This window comes from Myotis lucifugus, unplaced genomic scaffold (assembly GCF_000147115.1).
Source record: "Myotis lucifugus unplaced genomic scaffold, Myoluc2.0 scaffold_124, whole genome shotgun sequence".
NCBI lineage: Eukaryota > Metazoa > Chordata > Mammalia > Chiroptera > Vespertilionidae > Myotis > Myotis lucifugus.
This window is the reverse complement of record NW_005871172.1, coordinates 3,606,212-3,618,417: the sequence shown is the minus strand read 5'-3', so window position 1 is coordinate 3,618,417 and position 12,206 is coordinate 3,606,212.

The window sequence follows — 12,206 nt, the reverse complement described above, 5'->3', positions numbered from 1 at the left end:
AATTTGCAGTGATATATTATACAACAAAAGCGACAGAAGGCTGAGGCTGATGGGTAGGGGAGTCCCACTTACAGTTGTTAGAGAGAAGGGGATAGTTCTTGACTTCCTGCTATACCTCCAGGCCGGCCAGGCACTTATACATGTAGTATCACTTTTGGGTCTTACACTGGGTGTATTATTTTCTTTGTGAAGTTGGTACTTTTATCATTCCCATTTTAGCGTCAAGGAGACTTGAGATTCAGAATATAGGTTACTAGCCCAAGATCACCGAGCTAGTGAGTGGTAAAGACAGGATTCAGAGTCAGGTCTATCTACCTGAACACTCCAACCATGATCATTTACTAGAATCTTTAAAAAGGGAGAAAAGTTAAGACCAATTAATTCTGTATTTTTTCCCTGGTGAGGAACATCCATAAGACAACTCCAAGTGTTTGATATGATGATAACCCAAGGAGCATCAGTACCGTGCCATTTGCAAGGCTTTTTCACTTGCATATCTCATTAACTAATTAACCTAGCCTTATGGAGTCAGTATTGATGTTCCTTTTCCTAGGTGAGGCAAGTCAATTTCAAAGACGTTAAAGAATTTGCCCAAAGTAAGCAGGGAAGTCAGGACTTGAACTCAGAATCTCTGAATTCAAACCCCATGCCTGCTCCCCTGAGTCAGGCATCTCTGTCTCCAGTTTTCCTAGTGGGACCTCAGGCTGGATGTTACCCTCAATGATCTCCTCATTGACAGAGATGAAGACAATAGATTCAGAGATACTACCTGTGTGTAGGGCCCTCTCAGATTGCAGGTACAAACATGGCTTAGTCCTGAGAACTTAGCTTTGGGTGATGAAGGAATTGTGCAACTTCTGGAGGGATTGGGACACCCAGATTGTGTCCTTCAGACAGTCGGGCTCGACATAAAGGATCTGAACGCAGAAACCATGACGTTGTTCACGACTGTAACAAACAAAAACAGCCACCTGCACGTCACAATCTTGGGCGAAGAAGGAAGGCAGAGAAGTCAGTTGTAATCTGGGGGATGTAAGTCTTTCTCGGTCCGCCCTGCGGCTGCCTGACCTGCCTTGGCATTTATTCTCCTCAGACTCTATAAGAAATCAGCCACCGTTCTGAGGACCTGCCTCCATCCTGCCCTCCCTACACTGTGTTGGGCAGGAATTCTGGTCGAGACTGGGATGCAGGAAAACGAGTTATGGTTTCTTGTCAATATTTGTTTGGGGACTTGATGGATCAACCACTTTCTCTATAAAACTCCTACACTGTGCACAAGAGTAAGAAACTCATTCTGTGAAGTAATAAAAGGTCACAATGCATCGGGGAAAAAAAAAAGCCATTCTCCTCTGCCTCTGGCTGGAGAGGCAACAGTCTGCAGTGTGGAATACCTGGGTCTATGCAGTGCTGCTGTGTGGTGGAGTGTCATCACATGATTTGTTGTATCGCCTCCTCTTTTTTTAAGGGATGCTAACACTTGTCCACTTAAATAAGTCAAAATGTCCACTTTCACAGTCAATGCCTGTGACCCAAGGGTGTCCCATGAGACCCCTCCAAAGTGCATGACTCTGTTTTCATGTTCACAAGTGTTCAGAAGCAGTCAGAAGTTTAAAACAGAAATGTCCAGTATTGGCAAAGAATTGGAGAAGTTGATAGGATTTGTAAATTGATATAAATTTTTCTGGAGGGCAGTTTGGATTAGGTGACATTTTACCCTCAAATTCTAGGAATTAATCTAAGGAAATTACCTACCATAAAGATTTAGTTATACTGTTTTTTAAAAATAATATTTTTATTGATTTCAGAGAGGAAGGGAATCATTGATTGGCTGCCTCCTGCGCACTCCCTACTGGGGATTGAATCCACAACCAGGGGGATGTGCCCTGATGGGTAATCGAATTAATACCTCCTGGTTCATAAGTTGACTCTCAACCACTGAGTCACACCAGCCAGGCTAGTTATACTATTTTTTTAATGATGATGACATTTCATTGAAAATAACTAAAAACTAAAGCATAGGTATTATCACCAATGAAGAAAATTTCAAAATGACAAACAAACATACAGAAGAAAATAAGAAATAATCCCAACTTCCTAATCTCTCCACCAGAAATAGCCATCATTACTGCTTTAGTGCATAACCTTCCAGAATTTTCTTGTACTTTGTTTGCATGAATTCATACTGCAATATTATTTTTATAACCTGCCTTTTCTCTTTATGACCTCTACTGTATCATTTTAACTCACTGAGAAGTAGTTGCAGAATTTAAGAAGCAAGAGATGGGGGAAACACTAACAAGATTTGTGAAACAGAGTCCAATTCTTTCTGCCCCTACCCCAAATCTATAGAGTTTCATAATCACAGAGCTCATGTTGTCTCTTATTTTGATTCAAAACAGATCTGACCACTATTTAGGACAAAGAGAAGAGGCTTTGGTGTCACACAGATATGGGCTCAATCCTACCCTCTTACTACCGAGTGATATTGGACAAGTCACAGACCTTCTCTGTGTGTTCATTTCTTTATCTATAAAGTGTGAATATACAACCTAGCTTGCAGCAATGTTGAGAGAATTAGACACAGTGTGTGTAAAGAGGCATAGTTTTTGATATATAATAGGTGCTCAATAAACTGTTATTATATTATTGTTGTTCTGGTATCATTATTATTGCATAGAAGAACCAGAGAGTATGAATACTATACCCATTTTTTTCTGGTGGGCAGATTGAATCAACAATATAAATGGACTTTTGCAGGGTCCCAAGCACAGTAAGGGAATGCTGGTTGGCTGTTGAGCCCAGGACTTGTCTCCTCCTTGGCAGTGCACTTGAAACAGGCTCCTACACATTTCCCAGGGCTCAACTCAAAGCATCTCCACTCTGGGGAAAAGCATATTTCCTTTTATAGATAGGTCATGTGTAGGAAAGTGCATCATTCTCTCTCATTATAAATGTGACTTAGCCTAGAATGGGGCCTGGTGCTCCACTTGGCACTGAATGTCCGTGCTGATGGCAGATGTTGGTAATTGATCATGATGTTCTTTCATACCCAGCGTAAGCACAGTCTTAGGCAGTGTTCCCAACACAGTGTTTCTTGCAACTCTTGCCAATTAATCAGAGGTTGCAAACTAAATGAGACCCATTTGCCTCTTTTGGATGAGAGCTAGGTTGGGGAGATGGTGGGGGTGTTGAGAGTTCATCTATTTCAACCTCCTAATTTATTTCTGGGAGGTTAGAAGAGTTCTTCCTCTTCTGCACCTCATTTTCTTCATTGATTCCATGAAGTCTTAGGACTAGATCAGGGCTGGTGATAAGTTTTCTTTCATGAGTCTACTTTGACAAATTGGTATCTCTACAAAGAGTATTTTGTGCAAAACTACTCAGAGGTTGCATTCAGACTAGGCTAGAGGGGTGCTGTGTGGATTAGTGATGTCCCCCGGGGGCATGGAGAGGTTGCAGCAGTGGTAGGTGTGCTACGTGTTTGTCATTCCTGGATTGAATGGTTTCTAGAAGCTTTTCTAGGAAACTGAAGCTCATAGGGGAAAGTGACTGGTCCAAATGAGTTATGGCAAAGCCAGGACTGTATCCTAGGGCTCCACTCTCTGTTTGGGACTTGTTCCACAAAGACTCAAGTCCAACATCAAGTCTCTGGGCACTACGAGTGTTCCTCAAGAGGAAATACAAGTTCTGGGTGAATGGGCAATGTCAGTCCCTCCGTCCCTGGGACAGAGCTTGGCTGCCTCAGGGAGACCGTCCACTTTGACCAAAGCAGTGGGCTTTGGAGCAGGGGGCCAGACTGCTCCTCCAGGCTGACCAAAGATTCTCTGTGGGTCCTTCCTAAAAGGCTTGAGAAATAAGTGATTAGATTCCCAAGCCATTCTCCTGGGGTAGGCAACATTTCCCAGAGTGAGTCTTTGGCTAGGCAGGGGGCTCAGCTAAGAGCTACAGGGAAGCAGCAGGGGGTCCTTAAATATGCAGAGGGAGCATCTGCCTTTGATCTCTTAGGCAGCAGACACAGCCACTCTCCACTGAGCTGGAGTGTGTGTGTGTGCACCCAGGCTTGTGGGTGTGGGTTGACATGTCAATGAGGATAGACTGGACTCCAACATGTACATGGTGTATGGATGTGTGCATGGATGTGTAAGCACTGCTATAGGTTCATATGTGTGTGTACATGTCTGCATATATGTGCTTGTATCTCCAAATGGGAGTTAAGTATGTGTACATGTGTATGCCATGTGGTTTGTTGGGCTGAGCACATGTCTGCACATTAGTTTATCTGTAATATAGTGGTATTATCTACCCAGCAATCCCCACTTGGGGCAACTCACTCCCAGCATTGCTGCTGGAACCACCATAGTAGCTGGTCTTGCTTCTTGCCCAATTTAATTTGTCAAGGGATGAATCATTCTAGTACCCACTCACCTGGACACGGACAGGCATGAGATGATATATTAGATTGGATTACTCTTCAAAACTTTCATTGTCTGCTTTCTCTTATTCATGTTAGGAATGGTTGAATGATTTCTTTTGGCCAATGGAAGGAGAGCCCAGGTGACACATGGCACACTTGAACAGATGTTCTCAGAGCCCTTGCATGGCTTGCCACCTTTTCTCCTTTCCCTCTGCTATGAGACTTGTCATATTCAGATAAAGGCTGTTTTGTCACCCTGAGTCCCAGAGCCAGAGCCAGAGCCAGCACATGATAAACATGTATGACATGTAAGACATCAACTTTGTGGGAATAAATCAAAGAGATTTTAGGGTTTTTTTGTTTTGTTTTGTTACCGTAGCAGAACCTATCTTACGCTGACTAAAATAAATGGGCACTGGGATCAATTGTCCTATCTCTTGGACTTTTTTTTTCTTGAAATCAGAAAGCACTTGTAGTAATTTCTCTCTTTTGTGATCTGTGTCTAGAGATCAGGAAATGTATGGCCATGTTTGTCATACATGGATAAATGCCATAGTTCCCACATTTGGATACACACATGCTTTTTGTGTGAAGCCAGCACAGAGAGAAATAGAGACCAAGTGGGTTATGAAATTGATAAAGCCCATGGTTCTGAGCTCACTTGTTCCTGAGACCCAGCTGCATTCTTGCTCCGTACCTAGCTTCATTGCCCCAGCTCATCTTGGTTCACAATGAATCCCCCTTCCAATGAAAGCCTATGTGAGTTGGTTTCTGTCACTTTTACCAAGACTCCAATGTAATATGCCGGATTTTGTGTGCTATATACATGGGTACAACGCACTGCTATGTGTTTGTGTGTCTATTTGTGTGCATTCATGTATATGTTGACATTTGTGAAATATGTGTCTGTGTATCCTTGTGCATGTGTGTGTGTTCTGATAATCCTATGCAGCCATGTACATGTGTTTATGGCATATATGTATGTGCCTGCATTTGCCTGGCACATAGTCGTGTTCAATAAATATTTAAAGAATACATATACTGCATTACAACAGAATGTGTACTTTTTTTTGCACAACCCATGACTTAGAATGCTGTGAGGAAGAGGAGTTGGTAATACATGGCGGTATTCTGCTGGGACAACTCCTGGCTGTACTTGAACTCTGGGTGGGGGAATCCTCTCATACTTCTGTTCCTTTCAAAAGGTTTATACACTGCATCACAGGTTGTCCCTTAGGTTTCTTCTTTTTAAAAAAATAAAAAAATATATTTTTATTGATTTCAGAGAGGAGAGGAAAGGGAGAGAGAGATAGAAACATCAATGATGAGAGAGAATCATTGATTGGCTGCCTCCTGCATGCCCCCTACTGGGAATTGAGCCTGCAACCCAGCCATGTGCACTGACTGGGAATTGAACCATGACCTCCTGGCTCATAGATCGATGCTCAACCACTAAGCCATGCTGGCCGGGCCCCTTGGGTTTCTTTTTGGCTGGACTTCATCCTACCTTGACCACTTGAGAAAGAGAATAAAACAGTCCAGGCCCAGCTAGCTGGTGTCTGGTGGTGCTGGGACAGCCACTGCACAGGCCCAGGAAAAGCTAGGGTTTCAGGAGGCATTTCTGGCAGGATCACTGAGGTGAAGAGTCAGGATGGCTAATGTCACACCCATTCCTCTGCTGGAGTTTTGGGTTGGGTGTTCGCTGTTGTCACAGAGGATTTTAATCAACAGACTTTCCGTGTTTGACTCTATCAGTTTTATGACTAGGTGGTTTGACAGAAACTTGGGACTTGATTTTTGCTATTTGCACTTTATTGTCATGTGTTAGGAAAATATTTTGAATTGGTGAGGTGGAAATATTAAAGAGACAGCAGTGAAGGGCAGAGGAGGTGAGATGGCAAGATTGCTACAAAGAAGGGAAGCATCACACTTGAAGGCTTTCTGAGTGAGAATCGGGGGCTCCTGGGGCTTGAAGGAACTTTGAAGATCAGCTGGTCCATCTCCACCCCTAGGCTCAAATTGTCTTTATAAATATTAATTGTAATGACTATAATAATAGCATCTATGTTGAGCTCCTACCAGCATCACAGGAAGTTGTTTTAGTCAGGCTCGATAGGTGGTAGGGAATAGAGACCCACCCAAGGTGTCTCATGTCTTCTCTCCTCTCCTCTCCTCTCCTCTCCTCTCCTCTCCTCTCCTCTCCTCTCCTCTCCTCTCCTCTCCTCTCCTCTCCTTTCCTCTCTTCTCCTGTACCTCCTCTCCTACATCCCTCCCTTCTTCCTTCTTTTCCTCTCCTTCTTCTCTCCCTCCATTCCTTCATCTTTCCTCTCCTTCCATTGCCGCGCCTCCCCCCACCCCCATTCAGTGCTAACTATAAACATCTCTTTAGTATTACTTATCCTCAACTTGTGTCTTTTGTTCTATGTTATTTTCTTGGGTCAATAAAAACACACACAAAACAAGCCCAAAGCTTTTTTCTGTGGGACTACCCTGCAGAGGTGTGAACTTAGGGGTTGTGACCCCCAGAGTGGTATCTTCTCCAGACCCTATAGCTTCAACCCTTCCTCCTCTGATCTTGTCCTAAGTCCCCTCACTATCTTGTCTTCCTCAGACAAATCAAGCTTGACGATTTCTCACTTCAAGTATGGCTCTCAATTCTTGACTCTTTCCTTTCTTGTAGGGGAACAACATATTTAAATGCCTGGAAACAGGAGAGAGTGCAAGAAAGCAAAGCAAGCGCCAGGAGAGGCAGGGGAGAAAGAAAGAGAGGGGGTGGGAGAGGACTAGTATTGTTCTGGGAGTATTAATATAGTGAGAACATAAAGCATCAGGCAGAGACAAATAAGAGAGTAGGACAGAATAATAGTAATGTATGGTCTGAGAGGAATATTTAACTCTCAGAGTATAAAAAGAAGGCTGAGGTGTGTGGTCTAGACTCTTACACAATAGAATTTTTAGGCTATTTCAATTGCTTGTGAAATGGATTGTGTGTCACTAGGATAGTTAGAAGTCAGATCCTCGAGTCATAGCCCATAACTGTCAGTGGGAGCCTACAGGGCACTGAGGAAGCTCTGGTATGAAAACCCTTGGCACTAGGCACTACTTATTTCAAGGTCATAGCCTGGACATTGTCTGCAGGTTTGAGAATTTCTCTAGGGTAATGCTGAATTCTATTTCCTCAACAAGGGTTGTTGGGAGCTGGGCCTGGGCCTTCTGGGAATGCCTAAGATGGATCCAGAAGCATCTAGTTCTCAGAAGAGACCTGGAGAATGCAGGACCAGATAAAGGGGGCCTGCTTGGACCCCAAGAGTTGGAGGAGCCTAAGGAGCCCTTTGCTGAGAATGCTGGTCTAGCCTGAAGGGGGTCAATAGGAAGGTGATCCCAGGATATCCCCTTACCAACTCGAATGGGACAATCCAGTATAGAAACCTCTATGTCTCTTTCGAAGCATCTGTTATCTGGGGCTACAAAGGTAGCAGATCAAAGAGAATGGAATGATACAGAATCAAACTCCCGCCTGTCTATGTCCCCTCTCCTGTTTCCCTCTCTGACCTTTTGCCCTTATCTTTTTTTCCCTTCTTACAGGCTTTATCCCCTTTCTTTGTTGAAAGCGGGTTGAAGCCAGGTCATGAATGCCAAATTAAAGAATTGGATTTTATGTTAAATGTATCCATTAATATACTCAGCAAACATCTATCAATTTTTAGTTCCTTACACAGTGAGTAACACATAAAATGCTCAAAAATAATTGTTAAATGAATGTGTGGATAAATAAATTTAAGTCTTAGCTTAATAGTCATCTCATTGGGCTAGATTCTTTCTGACCAACTTATGGACAATAGTCCTGCATTCCAAGTTGATCTCTATATCATTGCTTCATTTAATTTCCTTCACAATAGTTTCAAGTATCTGAAATTGGATTAATGTCCTATGTGGGATAGGACATTTCTGGCAATTTCTGGAAATGATACAATTGGAGCTCCACTTGAGGCTGACTCATCTACCATCATGGAGACAGTAAGCAGCCACTAATTGCTGTAACAAACAACCCCAAAGATCAATGACATAATCCAATAAAATTCTATTTTTCTCTCTTCACAGTTCGATGAGGATCAGGCAGCTCTTTGCCAAATGTTGACTTGGGAACCTGGGCTCTTCCATTCTATGATACCATTTTCATCAATATATGGTCACTGTAAAATAGGAGGAGAGTGAAAGATCACAAGTGGGGGATTTTTATGGGCAATACCGGAAGTGACATGTATGATGCTGGTCTACATTTCATTGGTCAGAGTCCAGTCACATGGCCCCAACTAATGAAAAAAGCTACATGTAAGTGCCAGAAGGAAAAGAAAGTGAATTTGGTGATCACAGAGCCTTTTGTCTTTGCCATTAAAGGGAATGGAAGGGAGAGATTATGGACTAAGGCACGGAGACAACTTAGAAGAATTCTTGAGAACAGGTATGAAAGTAATAGTGGCTATGGTGGTTGTAAGAAAATTGGACAAGACTATTATCAAATTCAGTTCAAGTCACATAATGACGCACTAGTTTGGTGAATCCTTTAATAAAATTACCATGAAACTTGTTTCAGAGATGACTCCTGACTGCTCTTGCTTCATCATTAGTCATTATTCTGAGGATGGCATTGTCTTTGCTGCTCTGTGAGTTTTGCTGATGATACAAAATGACAAGGTTCTGTCTTACTAAAGCGATAATTGGAGCATGGATAAAGGGTGAGTTTGGAGGCACAGAGATTGCCTAGATCTTTTCTGTAGTACTTCCATTCTTTAAATTTCAGATGAAGTCCTCACCACAGTGAGAAAAATTGTCCATTATGTGCTGATAGTATGCCAGATGCTCTGGGAATATGAGAGGGAAAAGATGTGAGCCTGGCTCTCAAGTGCCCTAAATTTTTCTTCAGGGAGCTTCAAGTAAGTCATGTGACACAATTATGGAACTCAAAGGCATCAAAATCTTGAGATACAGGTGCTTAGGGTTGTGTGTATTCCCAGCAAGGTAAGACAAGTATAAGCAGGTGCTGATGGAAACATTTCTGAAGGAGGTGGTGTTTGAGTTGAGTCTCATAGAGTTTCTTCAAGAACCACCATTCACTTGTAAATTCCAGCGCTCACAACATAACTCTGGAGTCAGATGGGCCTATATTTGGATTGGGTTTTATTCCTTACTAACTCTATGATATCAAGTAAGGGTGGGTAAATGAGATACCCAACACAGAGTGCCTGGCACAGAGAAAAGGCTCAGTAAGTGTTAGACATTATACTGTAAGAGAATGGTAAATGTATATGCCCTGAGGCCAGACTTCTTGAATGTGAATCCCAGTGCAGTCTTTTACTTTCTGTGTGTTTTGGGCAAGTTACTTAGTCTCTCTGGGCCTCAGATTTTTTTCATCTGTGATACAGATATCATGAGACTGCCTATCTGATAGGGATGCAATGAGTGGTACATCCATTAATATGTATAAAGGGCATGTAGCAGTGCTATGTAAGTTGTAGCTGTTATTATCACTATTAGAAAAGCAATCATTTCACCTCCACACATGATCCCTTCTACACTGAAAACAGTGGCATTTCCTTTCTTGGGGATCCACAGAATAATATAGACACATGCAGTGCATTTTATTCTCCTCTTTCTCTCCCCATATGGGTGTGTGATGGGGAGTGATGGCCCGAACGACAGCACCTTTCTCACATTGTGACATTGACGCATGCATTTTCAATTAAATTGAGTTCCCATTTCACTCTACTCATTTGGCAGCCACCGCAAGTTCACGGAAAAATATGAATAGACAAGGGGAAAGTGTACAAATGAGGGTGGGAGTGGGAGAGTCAGAAAATCAATTTACAGTTTGTCAAGACAAGACTATTAATGCCTCCCTTTTATAAAAAAATTAATGCACTGGGTCTTTGTCTGGCATGGATCATAACAGCTATAGAAAGCACATATTAAATACTCACTATGTGTCAGGCATGTTGCTGAAGACTTTACAAATGTATTATCTCATTTAAGCTTCATCACATCCTAGTGGTATTTCTAAGGTAGCATTTGAAAGAACTTTAAGAGATTAGCTGGCCTGAGGTCACATGGTCAATATATGGTAAAGCCAAGATGAAAACAGAAGACTTTCTGACTTTAAAGGTCATGGTCTTAGCTGGGGCTGATGTCCAGTCAGGACATGTCAGGTTGGCAGCACAGGAACTTTTTAGCCGCTGTACTTTCTGATGGGTAGGCCCCCTTCTCAACTGCAAGGCAATATTGCATTGTTATAATTGGAAGTAAGAAGAAAAAGAGACCAACGTGGATTATCTTCTTAGAATCCATGACACATGGATTTGAATCGAAAGGGTAATAAAACTAGACTTTAAAATGCACCTAGGAATAAAGTGGTTATCAAGTATGTTTGCAACACTTAATCAGCATGGTCGAAGGCAAAGGGCACTGTGATGGGAGTCAGGGAGCTGACTTATTAAAAACACTCCTCCCTCCCTAGGAGAAAGATGAGAGAGAGAGAGAGAGAGAGAGAGAGAGAGAGAGAGAGAGAGAGAGAATGTCAATCAATCAATCACCCACAATTCTCAAATCCTTATCTCCTAAGAAAAAAACCTTTGAGAACTATTGTGCACTGCATGTAATTTTAGAAATACATTTATATATTCCGCCAGCTGTGGACTGAGGGGTTTGATCTTAGAGGTCCCTTCCCTGGAAAAGCATTCTGACAATAATTCAATTACCCCTGTCAAGGCGTCCAAATGGGAGAAGCTGGAGATGTGTAACTTTTGACTGGCTGGCTGGGCTCTAGTTCATCCCTAGTGAAAAATTTGTCTAAGGGGAAAATTTCGTAGTGTGTAAAAACCGAAAAGCAGAACTCAAACAGCATATAATCCTAACAATGCTGAATAAAAATGCAGCAAAAATAGAGTCAATTATACACTGTCAAAGCTTTTCTCTAAACAGCTGCCTAACAGAATATGACAATTTCTCCCACAATGTAGTAAAACATGTTTTAAAAAAAAGTTCTCTCACAATGCCAACCACACAGGGCCGAATACATTAACACTTTATTACCTTGGACTCCATTGTAAGAGAAAAACGACGCAACTTGTCACTTCTTTCTTTTCCCAGTTTTGTTACTGTGATACATTAAGATTTGGGCGCCTGCTAGTGTGTTGTGATCTACATTTAATGATCTTAACAGGGACTTAGTAAGACATTGTTCGTTTCTCTTGCGCTATCCCTGAGCGGAGTGTTACATGAACAGTGAGACCCAATTATATCATAGTGTAATTTACAAAGGAGAGAAAAAAGTTCTTTTCATAGCGTGTTCCCCAAGGAGACTAGGAGTATTGTAGCAGTTTCTTGGCTCTGCTTTACAACAAAATAATTAGCTATAATCTGAGCATTTGCATATAGTACATAGAGCAGGAGTAATTCTCCGCTTGCTGGGTTAGCATGTAAAATGGTCTTTTATAAGCCAGTTGCTCTGATACACCTAATTTTACTTAGCACATTTGCATCTATGTTGTGGCTGATCATCACAAATGGAAATTGTCACTCTCAATACGGAAGAAAAATGAGGAAATGCATCATAATGAAAGGTAATTTTTTTTTAACCAACATATTTTAATCAAGGGCCTACTGTGGATTGAGAACTGGACAGAATTCTTATGCCTTAGAGATAAAAGTCTGGACTTTATTTTAATCCAGATTTTATATGGATTTGCAGCCCATGCTTACATTTCATACACCTTGTAGTTTATACTTGGGGCTGTCA